Here is an 18,457-nt window from a genome sequence, read left to right as displayed (position 1 = left end):
TTAGAAGGGGGTGTAGAGGGTGCAGGGGACTTGCCTCCTGCATTAAAATGTGTTCAGTATTTTGAATTTTCAGTCTTTTGGGATTCAGTTTTTTGAAGTAGGCCCATATACACACATACACACACACACACACACACACACACACACACACACACACACACACACACACACATATATATATATATATATATATATATATATATATATATATATATATATAAAACTCTTTAAAATGAAAATACCTACAAATAAATACATAAATAAAAGTGAATACACATGAATGCGTGAACGTACACACCGACAAGAACTCTTATTAATCTGTTTCACCTTTAACAGGTTGCTTCATCCACAGCAAGGTGTTATTTATGTTTCAGAATGATAATGTTAAATCAGCCACTTGTACTATGGACTTAACCATCACCTACCTAGAGTGTCCACTCCACACATTCCTTTGTCTTTTTTTAGTGATCTCTATGTGTCTCTACCATTATTAACTCCATTAAAAAATAATGAAATGGCAGCTGCTTATTTACCTACAGAGCCTTCAGACAGTTTGCTAAATTGCCCCTTTTAAATTAACCTTTATTCAGAGACTGCTGTTGTTTTTAGATTAGGCTGACTGCAAATGTGGCATACAGGGCATGCTGAGCCTTTTATATCCGCTGTATGACAAATGTCTATCCAGTAATAAGGAAAATTAAGTATTAACCAGCTGAATGACTTGTTTACAGAATTTTGAAAGTGAATTGATGACAAAAAAAAACATAAGCTGTTCAGGAACATCTCTGCTGTCTGTTTAAAGAACCAACATATTACATCAATGGGTGATGGTATTGTTTTGGTGCACAATCAAGTGCTTTACTGGTCATATTAAAGTACCAAATATCCATCGATGACCAAATAATCTAATCCCCACATATTATTGTTTCCCCCTTAAGTAAAGCTTTTGTCTTGTGTGTCCATTCACCCCAAGCATTTCTATAAACAAGCCCAGTTTTTCATCAGAGTCAGTAAGAGTCCTTAACAGCTTCTTGTCTTTATTCTATATCTATATCAGATCTATATCAGATCTTTATTCAATAGTCCTGCCCCTGGCTGCTGTGCATCCCTGGCTCTAGCGTTTGCGGTTTCCTACCCTTGTGTTCCTGCCTATCCTCCTTCTCCTCCTGAATGCACCCTAACGGAAGTCCATGCTGAGAACCCATATACAAGGGACATTAAATCAACCTAAAATCCCATCTACTCCCTACCAGGACATTTCAGAGAAACTTGTGTTCCTGCCTATCCTCCTTCTCCTCCTGAATGCACCCTAATGGAAGTCCATGCTGAGAACCCATATACAAGGGACATTAAATCAACCTAAAATCCCATCTGCTCCCTACCAGGACATTTCAGAGAAACTTGTGTTCCTGCCTATCCTCCTTCTCCTCCTGAATGCACCCTAACGGAAGTCCATGCTGAGAACCCATATACAAGGGACATTAAATCAACCTAAAATCCCATCTACTCCCTACCAGGACATTTCAGAGAAACTTGTGTTCCTGCCTATCCTCCTTCTCCTCCTGAATGCACCCTAACGGAAGTCCATGCTGAGAACCCATATACAAGGGACATTAAATCAACCTAAAATCCCATCTGCTCCCTACCAGGACATTTCAGAGAAAGTATGCATACTGCTTTATTCCATCTTGTAATTTGTAAAGGTAGTACATACTTTTTTGTAGGTTCAGGCCAGCCAGCAGCCAACTCTTCCCCTTTCCTTATCTATTTAAATTATCTCTACTCTCCCTCCCATATTTTATTTTACCCTTTGCTGAGACTGATAAACCCCTTCCATCCCCTAACTGGATATTCCCCGTAGGTGTCTCTGTTACACTCATCCAAACTGCCCACTAGGTGGCGCTCCTTTACCTTTTTGCTGTCTCTACTACTTTTTCCCACTTGGTACCTTATTTTCATTCTTTAGTGTTTCCTAGATATCTCTCCCACTGCTCTCTCCCTCTATATTCTCCCAGGACTACCTATCATCTTCCTCCACTCCACATATTCCCATCTCCTCTAAGCTCAAAGCCTCTGACCCTTCTATACTGTCATTTTAGTACATATCTCCATTCAACTCCATTTCACTGTCAGTCTTCGAAATTAAAATATATCTCTGCAAACTTACCTTCTGGCTCTCGCACTCTACTGATTGTTTTTCCTCACATTTCTCCTTCCTTTGTCTCACTCTGCTCCCCTACCCTGCCCCCATTTCCCAGCACCTCTACCTTTATACCTCTCATAAGTCCTCCCACATATACCAATTAACTAATCAGAGTCCTTCCCTCATACCCCACTATACCTCACTTTACCAATTAACCTATCATAGTCCTTCTACTTACTACCCCTCCCACTCTTTCTCATCCCGCTCCATTATATTTCTCTTCTCATCACATATATTCCCTTTCTCTCCCCTGCAAATACTTCCAACCCCATCCTTTTACCCATTTTGCCTGCACAACTCCACTACATCTATCTCTTCAGCTTCCCTTTGCTGAACATGCCATCCAAAATCCTTCATACTATCTATGTCCCATCCTCACTTCTTGTACTACTCATTCCTCTATATTATGCTACTTCCTACTCTCACAAAATACCCTTCTCCCTACCTCCTATACAAACCAACCCTTGTACTCACCTACAACCATCTCTATCTACCCACTACAACAACATATCTTCCGCTCTTATTCCTCCCAAAACACTGCACCTTTTCCATCCCAAAAACTTCACCGTACCAAAAACATTCACTCTTAAACTCCTCCCATCCCCTAACAGCTTCTTACTTCATAAACCCAAAAGACTAAGAGTTACTTCCAATAATGACCTAGTCTTATCTGGTGATATTCATCCTAACCCTGGCCCCTGCCTCACTACTAACAACCCCCCCAACCCCTTTTTCTTCCACTGGAAACAATCATAGTCCCCCTCCCATGTTTTCTTCCGCTTCCTCTCCTAACCCCCTTAAGTTCTTCACTATCAATGCTCAGAGCCTAAATAAAAAAATACACCAACTACAAGCTTGGATTTGCCACAACCAACCTGACATCTTAGCCATCTCTGAAACCTGGCTAAAACCTCACATCGCCGACTCTGAAATCTTACCTCCTGGTTTCGAAATCCAATAATCTTCTCTAACCTCCTCTCCCTGATCCCTTTACAAATCCCAACTCCACAATTCAAAAATGCTGAACTTACAGCCAGTCTCCTATGACTAAATAAACATAAGAACATCTGCATTATCTCCCTTTACATATCCCCAGGTGGCAACATCACTACCCTCGAAAATATTCTTTACTGGCCCTCAACAGAAATCAAATTCGAAACCTACATTCTAGGCGACGTTAACATTGATTGGAATAAAATCAACTCTCCTTCCCCCTCCCAATTCATTAACCTCTACAACTTCACCCAAGTAATCCACTCAACCACCCGGCCTAACAAAAAACAATCCCCCAGGATCCATCATTGACTGGATCCTAGTCTCTCATCCAAACAAAATAATTCTTTCTGGCACTATCCCTGACACCTTCAGTGACCATCTCCCCACTTTCATACACCGCTCAGCTAACTCCATCCAATATCTACACCATTACATCCACACTCGTAATCTCAGCAACTTCAACCCCACAATCTTCTCAAACATTTTTAAACATACTAACTGGCAGATCCTAAATACTCTTCCTCTAGACAACGCTGTAGAACAATTTAACTCTATCTTCCTAAATTCTCTTAACTCCCTAGCCCCACCAAGAAACAAACGAGTCAAAGCTAATTCTGCCCCTTGGCTATCCAAAGAAACAAAACAAATCATGCATCAAAGGGACAAATCCTGGAAGCTCTACCAGAAAAATAAAATCTCTTCATCCCTGCTCCAATACACCCAACTCCGCAACCAAGCAAAAAAACTAATCATCCTGGACAAAAAAAACTACTACAATAAACTTCAGTCCAACCATAATAAGAACCCAAAACAGTTATGGAAATCAGTTAATTCCCTTCTCCATCCAGGATCCAGGAGTAACCCCTGCCCAGACCCTAGTATAACTGACACAGATCTAAGCTCTCTCTTCAACAAATTCTTTACTGAATCTATAGCTAATCTAACTAAATCCTTCCCTAACAATAATACATCCAACTCTCTTTCCTTTACACCTAACATCCCCTTTAACTGTCCTCTCAATTTCCAGCTGAAACCTGTTTCAACCACATTTATAAAAAGGCTCTTATCCAAACTAAAGCCATGCTCTAGTACCCCTGACAACATCACCTCCTCCTTCCTTAAATGTGCTGCTGAAGGTATTGCTCTCCCTATCAGCATCTTAATTAACAGATCTTTAAAAGAGTCATACATTCCTATTCTTTGGCGATCAGCCTACATTCTACCACTACATAAAGGAGGCAAAAATACTAATATCTCCAACTTCCGCCCAATTGCCCTACTCTCACCTTTATCAAAAATCCTAGAAAAAAGTGTCCACCACCAACTCATGCCTTTCTTAACCCAGAACCACCTCCTAACACCCACCCAACACACCATTACTGCCTTATTATCCTTCTTAGAAACAGTCAATCAAGCCAGGGATTCTGGATTACTAGTTTCCTCTGTACTGCTAGATCTTTCTAAAGCCTTTGACACCATCTCTCACAAACACCATCTCTTTCATCTATCAAACCTTCATCTCTCCCCTGATACTCTATCATGGTTATCCAGCTACTTATCAGACAGATCTCAAGTTGTCAGATGGAAAAACTCTACTTCCTCCTTCTTACCTACACCCACTGGCGTTCCCCAGGGGTCCATCCTTGGACCCATTCTTTTCAACATCTTCATAAATAACCTACACTCTGCCATCCCAGACACAACAGTTATCCAATACGCTGATGACTCTACCTTAGTCTGTGCCACCCCTAACCTTCCTGAACTACTGACAAAAACCCAAATAGCTTTTTCCACTACTGAGAACTGGATGCACCAAAATCATCTCTCTCTCAACTCTAATAAATCTAAAATTCTTCTTTTCCCTCCCTCCAGGGCTTTCACTTTCGACAAAAATGCTTTCAAAATCATAAGCCAAACCAACTCTACCATAGAGGTGGTCCCATCTGCAAAACTCCTTGGCATCACCATAGACGAGCACCTTAAATTTGATAACCACATACAACAAAACATAAAGAAAACCCACCAAAAGCTAGGTATGCTCTATAGGAACAACTGCTTTCTCTCCAACTCCTCTAGGCATACCTTAACAATTACCTATCTTCTACCATCTCTACTATATGGAGCCCCCTTACTAACCTGTCTTCTTCCATCTCCTCTAAACTCGAAATCTGCTATAATAAAATCTCTAAATTTGCAACCAAATCTAAAACCTCTACTCACCATTGCCTTTCCTACAAACTCTGAACTGGCTAGAACTCCCTAACTACCTAGACTATCTCCAACTAACCACTGCTCACAAATTAATATTCTACCCTGATAAATGCCCAGCCCTAACAAACATCCTTCCTCCGTACATCCCAAACAGATCTCTAAGATCTGAGCACCAAAATTTAATCGCCATCCACAAAACCAATTGCCCTGCTGGCCAACTCCTTCTCTCCTACTCTCTTGGCAGGAAATGGAACTCTCTCCCTCCTTCACTTAGAACAACATGTAACTCTGAATCCTTCAAAACCCAACTTTTCTCTTACCTGTCCTCTAAATATAAATGTTCCTGCTTTCATCCCACTTAAATTTAATTAACTACCCTTATGAACCCTCTATATCCTTTCACTTCACACTACCCTAAAACTATTATTTTTCCATTGCTACTAAATCAAACTTAAGCTACTTCTCAGTTTAAGTAATTCTCTCTCTCTACTCCTTGTATGTAAATATTGTAAATATCATGTAACCTCAGATCTCTTCATTACAGACAGTTGAAACTTGCTGCTCTGATGGGGAACTACTGAAAATCTATTTTATCTACCTTCCTTAATGATGTTTTTGAGGTATACTGTGTGCATTTGCTTTTTACTAACTGTATGAATGTAATTACACATGTATTTTTTTTACCTTCAACACTATGTAACTCAGATTGTATTCGCATTGCTTTTGGAGCTTTTCACCCCCGGGCCTCCACTGAAAATGGGCACGTTCTGGCCCAGTGGACTTCCCCAGTAATCAAACTGGAACTAAATAAATAAATAAATTGTCCAAATTTCATTTTCAAGAACATTACTAATTGTTACATTCCCTAAAATATGAATATCTTTCAGTACCATTTTTCTTCATTACAAGGTTCCCACCAAAGTAATAAAATGCTACAGACCACTTGTATTTATAAAACAATTGTTCTAAAATGTTTAATATAAAAGTAGCAGACTAGCTTAATATATAACTCAGGAGCAACAGCTTCTTAGGCATAGCAAATATGGGTTCAGTAAAAACCATAATACACATGCCAGCACATTGTCCCTTATTGACAATATTGTGGTCCACATGAATGAGGGTAGTCGGGAAGTGTTTACTGTCTTTTCTGAAGCATTTCACTCTGTTCAATACATTAAATTGCTCTGTAAATTAAGGAACTATGACCTGAATAATTTTGCTCTTATCTAGGCCTATAGCAACCTGAGGCGTAATTTCTTTCATGGTTAGAGTAAACTGACTATCTTTAACTTCTGACACATTACCATAAATATTTCATAATTTTTTCTGCCCCCCCCCCCTTTTGTACCTTCTTTAATAACTCATAGGATGTTTTTCACCAAGGAATGCTTTTTTTATTATACACTGATGATCTGGTTATTTGGATAACATTTCCAAAGTAGAGGTATAGTTTGGGTTCTTATTAAGAGGCGGTCCACAAGACATTATTGAATTACATACAATATCCGCGGGTAAGAAGGAGGGTAAAGAAAGATTTGAATGAGATAGTGATGAGTGATGGAAGCTGGAAATCAGTGCCCGAATCTTCTGAGATGATCAATTTATTAAGCATATTATAAGCCACAACTGGAAGAATGTATCTGCTATTTTGACATTTTTGGAAGGGTAGGTCAAGAGCCTTCTTTTATTAATAAAAGACTTAACAACGTAAAGAATCTTTTAAAGAATGAGTTAAGAGTATGAACACAAAGTCACTGTAGGTGTAAAAGGAAAGTGCACTTTCAAATGTTAAATTGCACTATGTGTACGTATGGGATAGAATCTCCTCCGTTCTTTTGCATTAAAACTGAAAATGTTATGAGGCACTTGCATTTTCACTTGCAGTTATAAACGTGATATATGCTGCAGGGCATTTGACCTGTGAATCCATTTACAAAAGAAAATAAAATGTAATCTTAAAAACAAAGCATACATTCATAATAATGATGCAAAACCAAATAAGTGCATTATAAAAGCATAGGAAGGTTGATTCTAATTACAACAGTTTTTTTTTTTGTTTTATGTGATTGAATTTGTGAAAGAGATAACCATGGGAAGGGGCAAGGTCCTGGAGTTAGACAATAGGGAATATTTATGGCAAGTTTTGCTGGAGGCATGTACGCCTACCTCCCATGCCTTAATTTTAATGCTAATTGAAAAAGTCATTTAAGGAAGAAAAGTTTTAAGATAAAGTATTTTTTGATTGGTGTTTGGAATCATGTTAGATGGCTTTAATTTATATAAGTGAATGTTTTTGAAGGGTTTATTGTCTAATGATATCGCTGGAAATCTGAGATTTGAATTAAAAATGTAGAATTATAAGATATCCCCGTTCTTTATTAGTTCAGTCAGTTCTCCACCATTGTCATATTGTTGTATGCTTCATTTTAATAAGTCTTGTGGAAACTTTTTCCTACAGTTTTGTTTTTATTTACTAATGGAGTCATCGAGATAATGACGGCACTTACATTTCATCAAGTCATCAGTTAGCTGGATTATGTTTGCCTTAGAACAGTCTCAAAACACAGAGGGTTGTGTGGTAAATCAGATTTTACCCTCATAGTGAGTTTTACTGAACAGTGGTAAGATTTGACAAGGGATGTGGTAACTGTAGGTGTTATAAGTACAGTAGCAATGTTACAGAAAACCAGATCCAGCATTTTTGAACCTCCAGATGAGACTTGAACCAGTTGGATTAAGAAGACAGGAATAATAAAATCCAGGAATCTTTGGACATCCTTTTTTGAGGTGGTGAGGTTTTTCCAGTCAATAGAGAGATAGTTGGTCTCCCATAAGAATAGTATTAGACTTGGTAGATGAGGACGCCACTTTGTTTAGATATGCCGCATGGGCAGTAAATGACATTGAGGGGGTACAATAGTTGGCTATAATGTGGTATGCAGGTCTATTTACCATGAAAGGGATATGGAGAAGTTCATAGTCATTGTCCTGGCTTAGGAGTCTGAAGGTAAGATGGTTTCTTAGGAATGCAGACATGTCCCACCCAATGAGACCATCATTTTCGACTTTGGGTGCAGAAATGTGGTTGGCAGTTAAACCCTGCTGTTGCTGTTCTGGAACCATGTTCCAGTAACTACACAAATATCTACATTTTCAAGAGTAAAGAATATGCTATAGGTTAGGCTTCTAGGAATGAGAAGTATTACCTTTATATAGCTTTGATTTTGATTAGACATGTAAGTAGGAGAAAAACATTGCATAAAACAGACATTGTGTGCACTATAGGAGAGGAAAAGATCCTGACCAATATGCAGAATCCACAAGGTGCAGACAATCCTTAGCAAAACACCCAGGGTTGCTGACCATCTCCTCAAAAGCAGAAATATATATTTGATCCCTTTAGCCATCAGTAACTAAGCCAATAATTGAAGTCACTTGTCTTTTGTTTGCACTACATCATCATTCTTGGTGATGGTAGAATACTGTTCAATACTAGCTTCACACTAATTTCAGATGCATGTTCTGAGAGGTCTATCAATTTTCTCTTCTTATGATCCAAGCAAGTATTGAGTGTCCAGTACACTAAACATTCATATATGAGGCCTTTGTTGTTCAAAGTCTCTTGACATAAGAAGGCTTATCTGTTTGTATAGGACAAGGTGTATGGGGTTATGTGAAGAGGTAGTCAGAAATGACAACTTGCTGGGTATAGTCCTCAGTCTTTGATGAGAGGCTGGCCTCTAAGTTTAGTTGGCCTCTAAGTTTAGTAGATACTTGTACCTAAAATATATATGATAGTCTATAGTCAATTGGAAGATTTAAACAATTGTCATGACTTCATAATAGCTAGTGTCTAGATAAGCAGAGATTAATGTCTTTTCATTAGGGGTTGCCACAGCAGAACTCCGGTCCGCTAATGATTGGCAGTTGATTTTTACGTACCGGCTTGCCAGGCCTGACGCACAGCCTTCAACGAAGGTACGCCCATTCACGCATGTCTCCATGCAGAAGACGCTCTAGCTGAGAATTGAACCAGACAGCGTCTTACTGTGAGGCAACAACGCTACCGCAGCACCACCACCACGGTTTTTAGATAAGCAGAGATTAATAATAAATGCTAATTCACAAAGTGCTAAAATATTTAAGATTTTACTAATATTTATTGCAAAACTATATTTTATGTGGATATTTTCTTCAGAGGCCTCTGCTGAAAATGGGACTTCTGCCCAGATGGTCAAGTAGTTAAGTATCTAATCTATGTCAGTGATATATTTCACTGTTATATTGGAAAGAGTAACTGTATACAGCACTTTCAGTGAAGGATGAATGTTTTTTCCACATTTACTCCTTTACATAGTGCATGCATTGGACTCCATAATATTCTTTCCTGCCTTACCTTTAACTCTACACTCTACTTTTAGGATCTCTCACTTACTCTGTCTCCCTGTTTTGAGCTGACCTGACTCATCCATGCTTTTTCTAACCATTTTTCATATATTGCTTTCCTTTGACCTACTTCTTAGAAAATAACATCTCCCATCCCACCCCATCCCCACCTCCATTTCTTCCCATTGCTATGGTAAGCAAAGCTTCCTGTGGAAAACAGACATGGGAAAAGTTCCTTATTTTCAGAGACCCAGTACAATTGTCTTAGTTTATTATTTGTTTGGTGGTTTGTTTTTCCTTGTTTGTTTGCTTGATAGCCAAAGTAGAACATTAATCCAAGCAGGCCATTTTCACATTTACCCTGGAAACAAAACTCGACAATAGTTTTATTGCAAACAGTGAAATGAAAAATGTATACTATAGCATATAATGTGGACTTGTATGGCAGGAAAATGCTCATTTTTAGATAAATACAGTAACAGGTAAAAACTTAGTTATCATTTACAGTAACTATATTCTTTACAAGGAGTGGTAACATTACATTATGCGTCTTCACTGATTTGCTATTTAGCTCTGATCCGAATATGGGGTAACTTGATATAGATTTTAAACTAACTGTAAATTAATGTAATGTTTGGAGGGCCCAAAACTGAAAATTAATGATCTACTGAATCGAGTTTACTGTAAAGGGTCAAAGATTTGGAGAAGATATGCTATATGGGATGGTTTTCTGAAAGTCTTCGTGCAAAAAAAGTGAAAAGTATGTAAACCTATTAGTTAGTAGGTTATGGCTGCCAGCAGAAGTGTGCATCTCTGCTTGTTTAGGAGCCATTTATCCTTAGCTAACAATAAGCAGTGATGTTCTCTTTGTGCTGAGAGGATTATAAATCTAGATAAGCTGTTTGAAATGGTTTGTGCAGTGGTTTTGCTCTTACATGAGGCTGAGGTGAAAACAAGTAAGGTAGTCTGTAGTCTAAGTGAGGAATCAGAACACCCATACTTATGGCTGCTCTGATCATTGGAGGAAGTGGGATCAGGTTTTTTTTTTTTTTTTTTACCAGAAGAGGATATTTATTTTTCTTTTTGAGTTGGATATGGTACTTAAGTTTAACTAGACTATAACCATGTGTCAAAGGACCTATATATACATCAGTACAGTTTCAATGATTTTGGCTGTTGAGAAAACTAGGCTAGTCTTTTGGAGTTTTTTTGGCATTTTTGTGAGGTTCCAAAGAACACAGATTCTGTTTTTTTGATGTTTACTATTTCATTGTGATCATATAATCAACATAGAGACATATTTTTCTAAGCTGCCTTTTATTATTATCATTGAGGGGCTTGATCTGTATAACATAGCAAATGTACACTGTGCACCATAAGTGTACGAAGTTTTTGAATGCATTTTTTTAATATGCAGTGATATCTATTGGACAAAATCACAGTTTTTTCTAATATTTAGTAATAATAGTAAGTGCAATTATCACTTGTGATTATGTACTAGATTTGTCATATTGCTTAAGAAGTCAGTCTTCTTTTCAGGACAAGAATAGTAATCCTTATATATGTCCTATATAAGGATATATAATAATCCTTATCAGAAAGCTATGTCCCCACACTGGAAAATATCCCACATCATTCCCCTCCATAAAGGTGGCTCCTCCACTGAATTTTCCACTTACCACCCCATAGCCATCCTTTCTCCATTTCCAAGATACTTGAGAAATGCATCCATTTTCAAGTCTTAGACTACCTCTTAGCTAATAACCTCCTCTCCAGCACCCAGCATGACTTCAGGCCATACCACAGCACTACTACCACCTTTCTCTCTTTCACTAATGCTACCCTTCATCATAAAAACAATGGCCTGTTTTCCTCTGCTATATTTCTGAATTTATCCAAGGCTTTTGACATGGTCTCACACAAACTACTAATCTCTGTTCTCACTAACCTATCATTTTCCCAATCAGCTACTGATTGGTTTCATAGCTATCTAACTGGCCACCAACAATCTATTGTATCTCATAATGACCTATCCCCTTTAAACTTTCTGTAACACTCGGTGCTCCCCTAAGGCTCTAACCTTGGTCCTCTACTATTCTCACTCTTCACCAATGATCTATTCACAGCCACCAAGCATGATTCTCTTATACAGTATGTAGATAGCTCCACCCTCATCTGCTCAGCCCCAACTATACCTGAACTTCACAAGATCACACAGGAAGCCTTTTCATCTGTAGAAAACTGGCTATCTAATGCCCACTTATTGCTCAACTCAAGCAAGACTAAACTCCTTATCTTCCATCCCACTAAATCTAACCCAGTTATCCCCCACTTTAATATTCTAGCCAAAGACAATACCATCATCTCCCCAACAGAACACACCAAACTACTTGGTGTTGAGATTGATAACAATCTCAAATTTGACACTCACATTTCTCTTGCCATAAAAAAAGGTTCACAAAAACTAGGTGCATTGTACAGAAACAAACAATTCCTCACAAAGACAGCCAGAATTTCTGTTTCCAATTACCACCTAATCTCCACTTTACTCTACACCTCTCTTATACTTACCCACCTTAGATAAATAGACCTAAACAAGCTCAAGGCTTGATACAATGAAATTACTAAGTTTGGCACTGGTGCATCTTATCACAGCCACCACTGCATCTCACTTAGAGAACTTGACTGGCTTGAACTCCCTCAACTTCTTCACCTGAATCAACTCTCCCTTGCTCACAAGTTAATAAACCATCCTCTTAAAGTCCCATCCCTTCAAAACCTTCTCCAGCCCTACTGCTCCATTAGACCTCTACGCTCCAGAAGCAAAAATCTACTTCTAGTGACTAAACCCAAGAACTCAGCAGGGGAGGCACTATTCTCCTGTGTCATATACAGATTATGGAACAACCCCCCTCCCTCTGTAACCACACTACCTTCTTGCAATCATTTCAATACTGCACTAAAAACTCACTTAAAAAGTCTCTGGTTATGCCCATGCACCATTCCCGAATAGTAATCCTCCTTTTACCTCTCCTTCCTCTCCCCTTCCCTAGCCACCATGCCTTACACTGTCTGACCATTGCATTCTTTCTTCTGCAGGTTCTATCTCACCCTTTACCCTCACCTTCCCTCCTCACTCAGTCTCTCAGACCTGTTATAACATGTCTAACTACCTCACTTCATCTCAACTCAGAATACATATCCAACTGACTTACACCTAGCTTCCTCTCACTACCACGTGTACTACTCACTCAGTCTCCTCTCTTACTCCTTTATCTTTCCCTTCCATCCCATTAGCCCTTCTTGCTTGTTTCACCTTCGTGTGGAGCTTCTGCTTTATATCTGCTTGAGTTTAGTGCAATATTTATATATAATATTTAGGTATATGAGTTTAGAATAGCATCTGTTTGAGCTTAGAACTATCTGTATATACATCCTACCTTTATTTCTAGCCGTTAGCTAGATATTGGTATATCTGTTCATTATTATGTTTTATATTGTATGTATAGCTAATGTTTGCTGCAGTATGTATTATTTGCTATTGTATGTATATTCAATTGTTTTTCATGTACTCTTCTGCTCATTTATTGTTCTGTGGAGCTTTTCTCCCCAGGCTAGCACTGAAAGGGACCTGTGCCCAGTTGGAATTTCCCGGTAAAGAAATGTAAATAAATAAAATAAATAAATGAATTTGACAAGTTGAAAATTACTTTCCAAGTTCGTGCATCAAAATTAAACAAACGTGATCATAACCAGGGTTCTTAGTAATTTCTTGTAATGTATTCTGTTCACCATATGGGATGGTATATGTTCAGATTATGACATAGCTGAGCTGAGTGGTATATGGCATGTCCTAATCAGTGCTGTGCAGCTTGAGGTGCATAGGTAGTCTGTCATGTGCTGGTAAGCCTGAGGGTGGCAGTATTGCTCTGGCAAACAGCTTGATGCAGACATTTATGCCTATCAATATTCTCTGTGCTCTGATAGGAAGGTACTCTTAAATATTCTGTAATGTGACATATGATTAAAATTTGCAGTAGATAAGCATATAAGACTGTTACCAGTGGATGTCAGCCATAAAATTCAGTAGGTGACTAGTAAAGAATGGAGAAAATTATATTTTACTTAGTATTAATAATATTGAAAATAAAAAATGCTTGAATTAATTGCAAAATAGTACCTGCAAGCAGTATCTAATTTATTTTGGTGATTGCTGTGCTTTCCCCTTTTTGAAATGTCTCCTAATGTTAGTAGTTTGTTTAAATCTTACCTAAAAAACTTCAATAAGTGCCACAGAAATTATTTCCATTATTTTAGTTCAGCAAACTATACAGCATTATGCTAATCAAATCATCTTTTCCATTTGTTTCTGGAGTATTTTTTCCAGTTCTGTCATATCCTCCATTCCACTATAATGTCAACATTTTTCATGTTTGTGGACATTGTGGCAGCTTGCATGCTTAACTGATATTACAAAAACATTGCATTCTTAACTCCTTGAAGAGATATGTTAACAGTTAACTCACAAAATCTGCCCTGATGTAAACTGTTACTTTATTTTCTTAATATGCAGACTCACTTATTTGCAGGGAACTAAGGCATGTGCTGTGTTTTTTAGACATAAGTGTGACTGTTTTCAGTTTACATCTCGCTCAGGAGACAAGAAGGTCTTGGTGCTCTGGGCTGTTCCTGTTCTTGCTTTGTTCCCAAGAGGAAATGGCATTTAATTGGTGGATAGGGTTACCTGAGCTTGATCTGATATCCTGACTGGCACTAGTGAGCTGAATGCCTTTAATAATACAGAGGGGAAAACAGGGATTTAGTGACAATGAATGCTGTGCTTTAGCATGAAAATGAAGGCTTTGTTTCTGTATGAACAGGACTTTGTTGAAAATACAGAGATATCATGCAGCCTTATCTTGTATCAGAGCAAGGCATATAGGAATTCCAGCTTCAAACTCAGTGTGCAGCTTTCTTTGTTAGACAGGCAGCTACTGAGCAGTGGTGCATTTAAAATGAAAAAAAAAAGCAAAAAAGAAGATCAGTTAAATGATCTCTGATGTGAGGTGGACAATGCAGGTGTTCTTTTATTAGTAGGGTAAGTCCTTTATGCACCTGTTACAAGGTCATTTATACTTAATTCTTTATATGCTTATCTAACTTTGGGACTGTATGGATTTTAGGGGTTTTAAATACTTTTCTTGATTTTATTTCATACATTTTATTATGATTATGTAAGTAAATAAAATATATTAAATTATGTATGTAAGTAAGGCAAAAAGGCAAAAGGTAATTTGGGTAATGTTTGAAAATGTACAGAAAGAACATTCCTTCTTACTGTAGTGCTGTTAATATGTATTGCAACATTTTCCTTTTAATGTGGTCACATTACAAGAAAATGAATAAAAACTTCTGTTTGGTTTAGAACATTATGAAGCAGACAATATTAACAAGTGACCTTACAATTCAATGGATTACCACTTTTGGGGAAGATGAAATTAAAAAAAAAAAATGTTTGTTGAGTTTGCCTTTTATAATGAGAAACACATCCATAAAAACAAATAGTGCTTATAAAATAGAAAGCATGAACTCAAGACATCCACATAGTGAAGACAATTGCTTACACCATGAACTTATAGAAAACTGTAATATGAAGATGTTCATAAAAATCCTCATGCATGGCACCTTCAAAGGGGGGGGGGTGTCTATTTCTATATAAAGACAAGGCTTCATTGGATTCGGTAATGTTAAATAAGACAGTGCTAGCTTCCACAGAGCAAATGCTCTGAGATTAGATCATATGCAGTTTTATTTTATATGATAATTTGTTAATGAGGTAATCCCACCAGAAACAAGTACCTTTTGATCAGTAAGCACTGCCTAGTTAAGAAACTTGCATACAGTTATATTGTGAACAAATGGAGGATGAGGGTGTTGAACCCTTAACTATAGGATGAAGCTTGTTAACAACTCACATCCTTAACCTGTCAGCTCATGCAATGATCATTGTCCTCCTTAGTTCATACACTAAGTAGTCAACTTCTGCTTCCTACAAGTATTAATAATGTTCATAGGTCAAAAGATTCTACAAGTCCAGAACAGTATGCATAGCTGTAGCCATCTGGGTATAATAGCAGACATTTATTCCTTCCTGTCTTCAGTGCATCAAAAGCATTCTTGCTAGCCCAAGACATATGAATTAAATTATTATACATTTCACTCATACTCAAATAATACTCTTATGAGCTGCAGAAGCTACAAATCCTCTCTATTGCTTTGGGCATACTGGACAATGGTTTGTGAAATGGAATGGTTCACAGTATTGTGTTACATTTATTGTATTGCATGAAATGGCATGGCATGTGTCACTACTGTTTGTTTGGGGTTTAGGAGGCTCATTTGGAGGTGAATTATTTCCAATAATGTTCAGGACAAATAGGAATAAGAGTCTGTCTGATGAGGGAGATTGGTACCTGCGCAGGCAATGTGGAATATTACCCGATTCCATTATTAGGACTGGGTGGATGGATTATATGTATGTGTAATTAAGTCTATATTCATGTATGTATGTATATCTGACCTATGTTTAAAAGTGAGGGGTGGTACCTCTCCCTAATAAAATACCTTGGTGTGCATGTCCCTTTTTGCCTTTTCAACAATGAATGACTAATGACAATGGTCAGTTTAATGTAGCAATGGTTTTCAGCAAGTTTTATGGTTTCTTGGGCAGTCCTCTGTTATGTCAATAAGTTAATATGTTACTATATGATGGCCACACAGTGCAGCATAGACCATGGTAGGTAAGATGTCATGCAAAAAGGAATTGCTCCAAAATCCGAAACATAATTATCCGTAGAAAAACTATATTACTGCATTTAGTAAAACTGGATGATTAGTAATCTCTTTAGAGAATGATACTCCAATTTTGTCAGTCTATGAGTTTCCCAAACTAAATAAGAAAATAAGTATTGTCAATTTGTACTTAACGGGTAACAAACAAAATAAACAAATTGCATTATGTTTATCTCACCACCTAAAACAACTTCAGAGACTGAACCCTACTGAATAAACTGATAAAGCAGCTTTAGGTTTATCTTCTCACCTAGGTTCTAACACTTATTCCCAAATTCCAGTCACTGGGAATTATTGAAGAATAAGTTTTGCTCCTTGATAACAACAAAAAAAAAAAAAATAAAAAAATAAAAAAGCACTGCTGTTGTTTTGGCAGACTGATATTCCTGATATTTTTTGGTTTTAATTTGCATTTGGTATTTCAAAAGGCATATTAAAAGCAAAATAGCAGACATTCTTCAAAAATGATAATGGTATAATCATTTGAAATAAAAGTAATTAGTAAAAGAACAAATAGTCTAGCTTAGTTCTTAAAACTCATGTTTAATAACTATTAGTAAAGAGCGCTGGATTCATTCTTATTCTCCATCATAGCCAACACCAATACTGAGCAAATGCATCCTGTTTCTCTTAATACTGCAACCATGTAAGCCAGCAAGTCGATTACATAATTATTTAATACAACCTCTCCAGATCCCTTAACAAGACTTGATCATTTTTAATTGCCAATGGTATGGCTAAGATTAATCTGCAGTTCTTTCAACCTACTAGTAATCATGTTTATATTTTATCACATGAATACACTGATAAACCTACTTTTTATTCCTGCTTGGTCAGAATTGAACCTGCTTCTATTGTGTTTCTCACAACTCATGTTGTATCAGATTCAATAACTTATTTATACAGCTATTATCAACACTTATCAGCAAGCCTTGGCAGCATGGATTTAATTTTTGTCCAGAACATGCCTCAGATATTCAATCTGTGATGTAAGAAAATGATTTTTTGAGGTTTAAATATCATGCAATATTCTTGTGTTCTTTGCAGCCCTTTAAGTAAGCTAATAAGATGGCCACTTTCTGCCTTTTCAGTAATCAGCAAATCATTCATGTATACAGCTTCATTCAAATCCTTACATAAGATTTCCCATAAGTCTTTGAAAAAAATGGGTGTTCCTTGATCTTACACAGAATTGTTAGATGTTATACACAATAATAGATGTGTATCAGTCATCACAAACATTTTAGAATCAAGTTAAATAATGTTTTTTTTTTGTATTGAGATGTGTGTCTTAGAAAGCAATGTTCCGCCATTCAGCATGGCCATCAGTTCTTTCTCTCTCCCTCTCTATCTCTAGACAGAGGGTACATACCAGTATTTGCAACTGATTTATACTCAGCTTTTAATCAACACAAATATGTATAGTGATTTCCTTTTTTACAACAGAAATGATAGGAACTGCCCATTTCCTTTGCTACATAAGCTAATGATGCATTCTCTTTCAAAGTCGTTATGCATACTACCTTAAGTACAATTGTATCTACTTGTATAAAACATAGGTGACACACCCTGCATACCGAAAATAGTAGTTTAGTACTTACACTGCTCCCATTTCCACATAAAACATTTCTTCATGCAGTAATGCACCTCTGGTCTAACCCATAATAGCAGGTCTAGAATTAATGTTCCACTGCATAAAAATGCAATCTTTTTGTTTTCATTTAAATTCAGTGTGAAACTTACTTAAAAAAATCTTTAGCTCATAACACATTAATTATTTTGCTAGTGCAATAATCTTCAACAACGTTG

This window comes from Protopterus annectens, chromosome 17.part0, assembly GCF_019279795.1.
Source record: "Protopterus annectens isolate FY-2018-M chromosome 17.part0, PAN1.0, whole genome shotgun sequence".
Lineage (NCBI taxonomy): Eukaryota > Metazoa > Chordata > Ceratodontiformes > Protopteridae > Protopterus > Protopterus annectens.
This window is presented reverse-complemented; position numbering follows the sequence as displayed.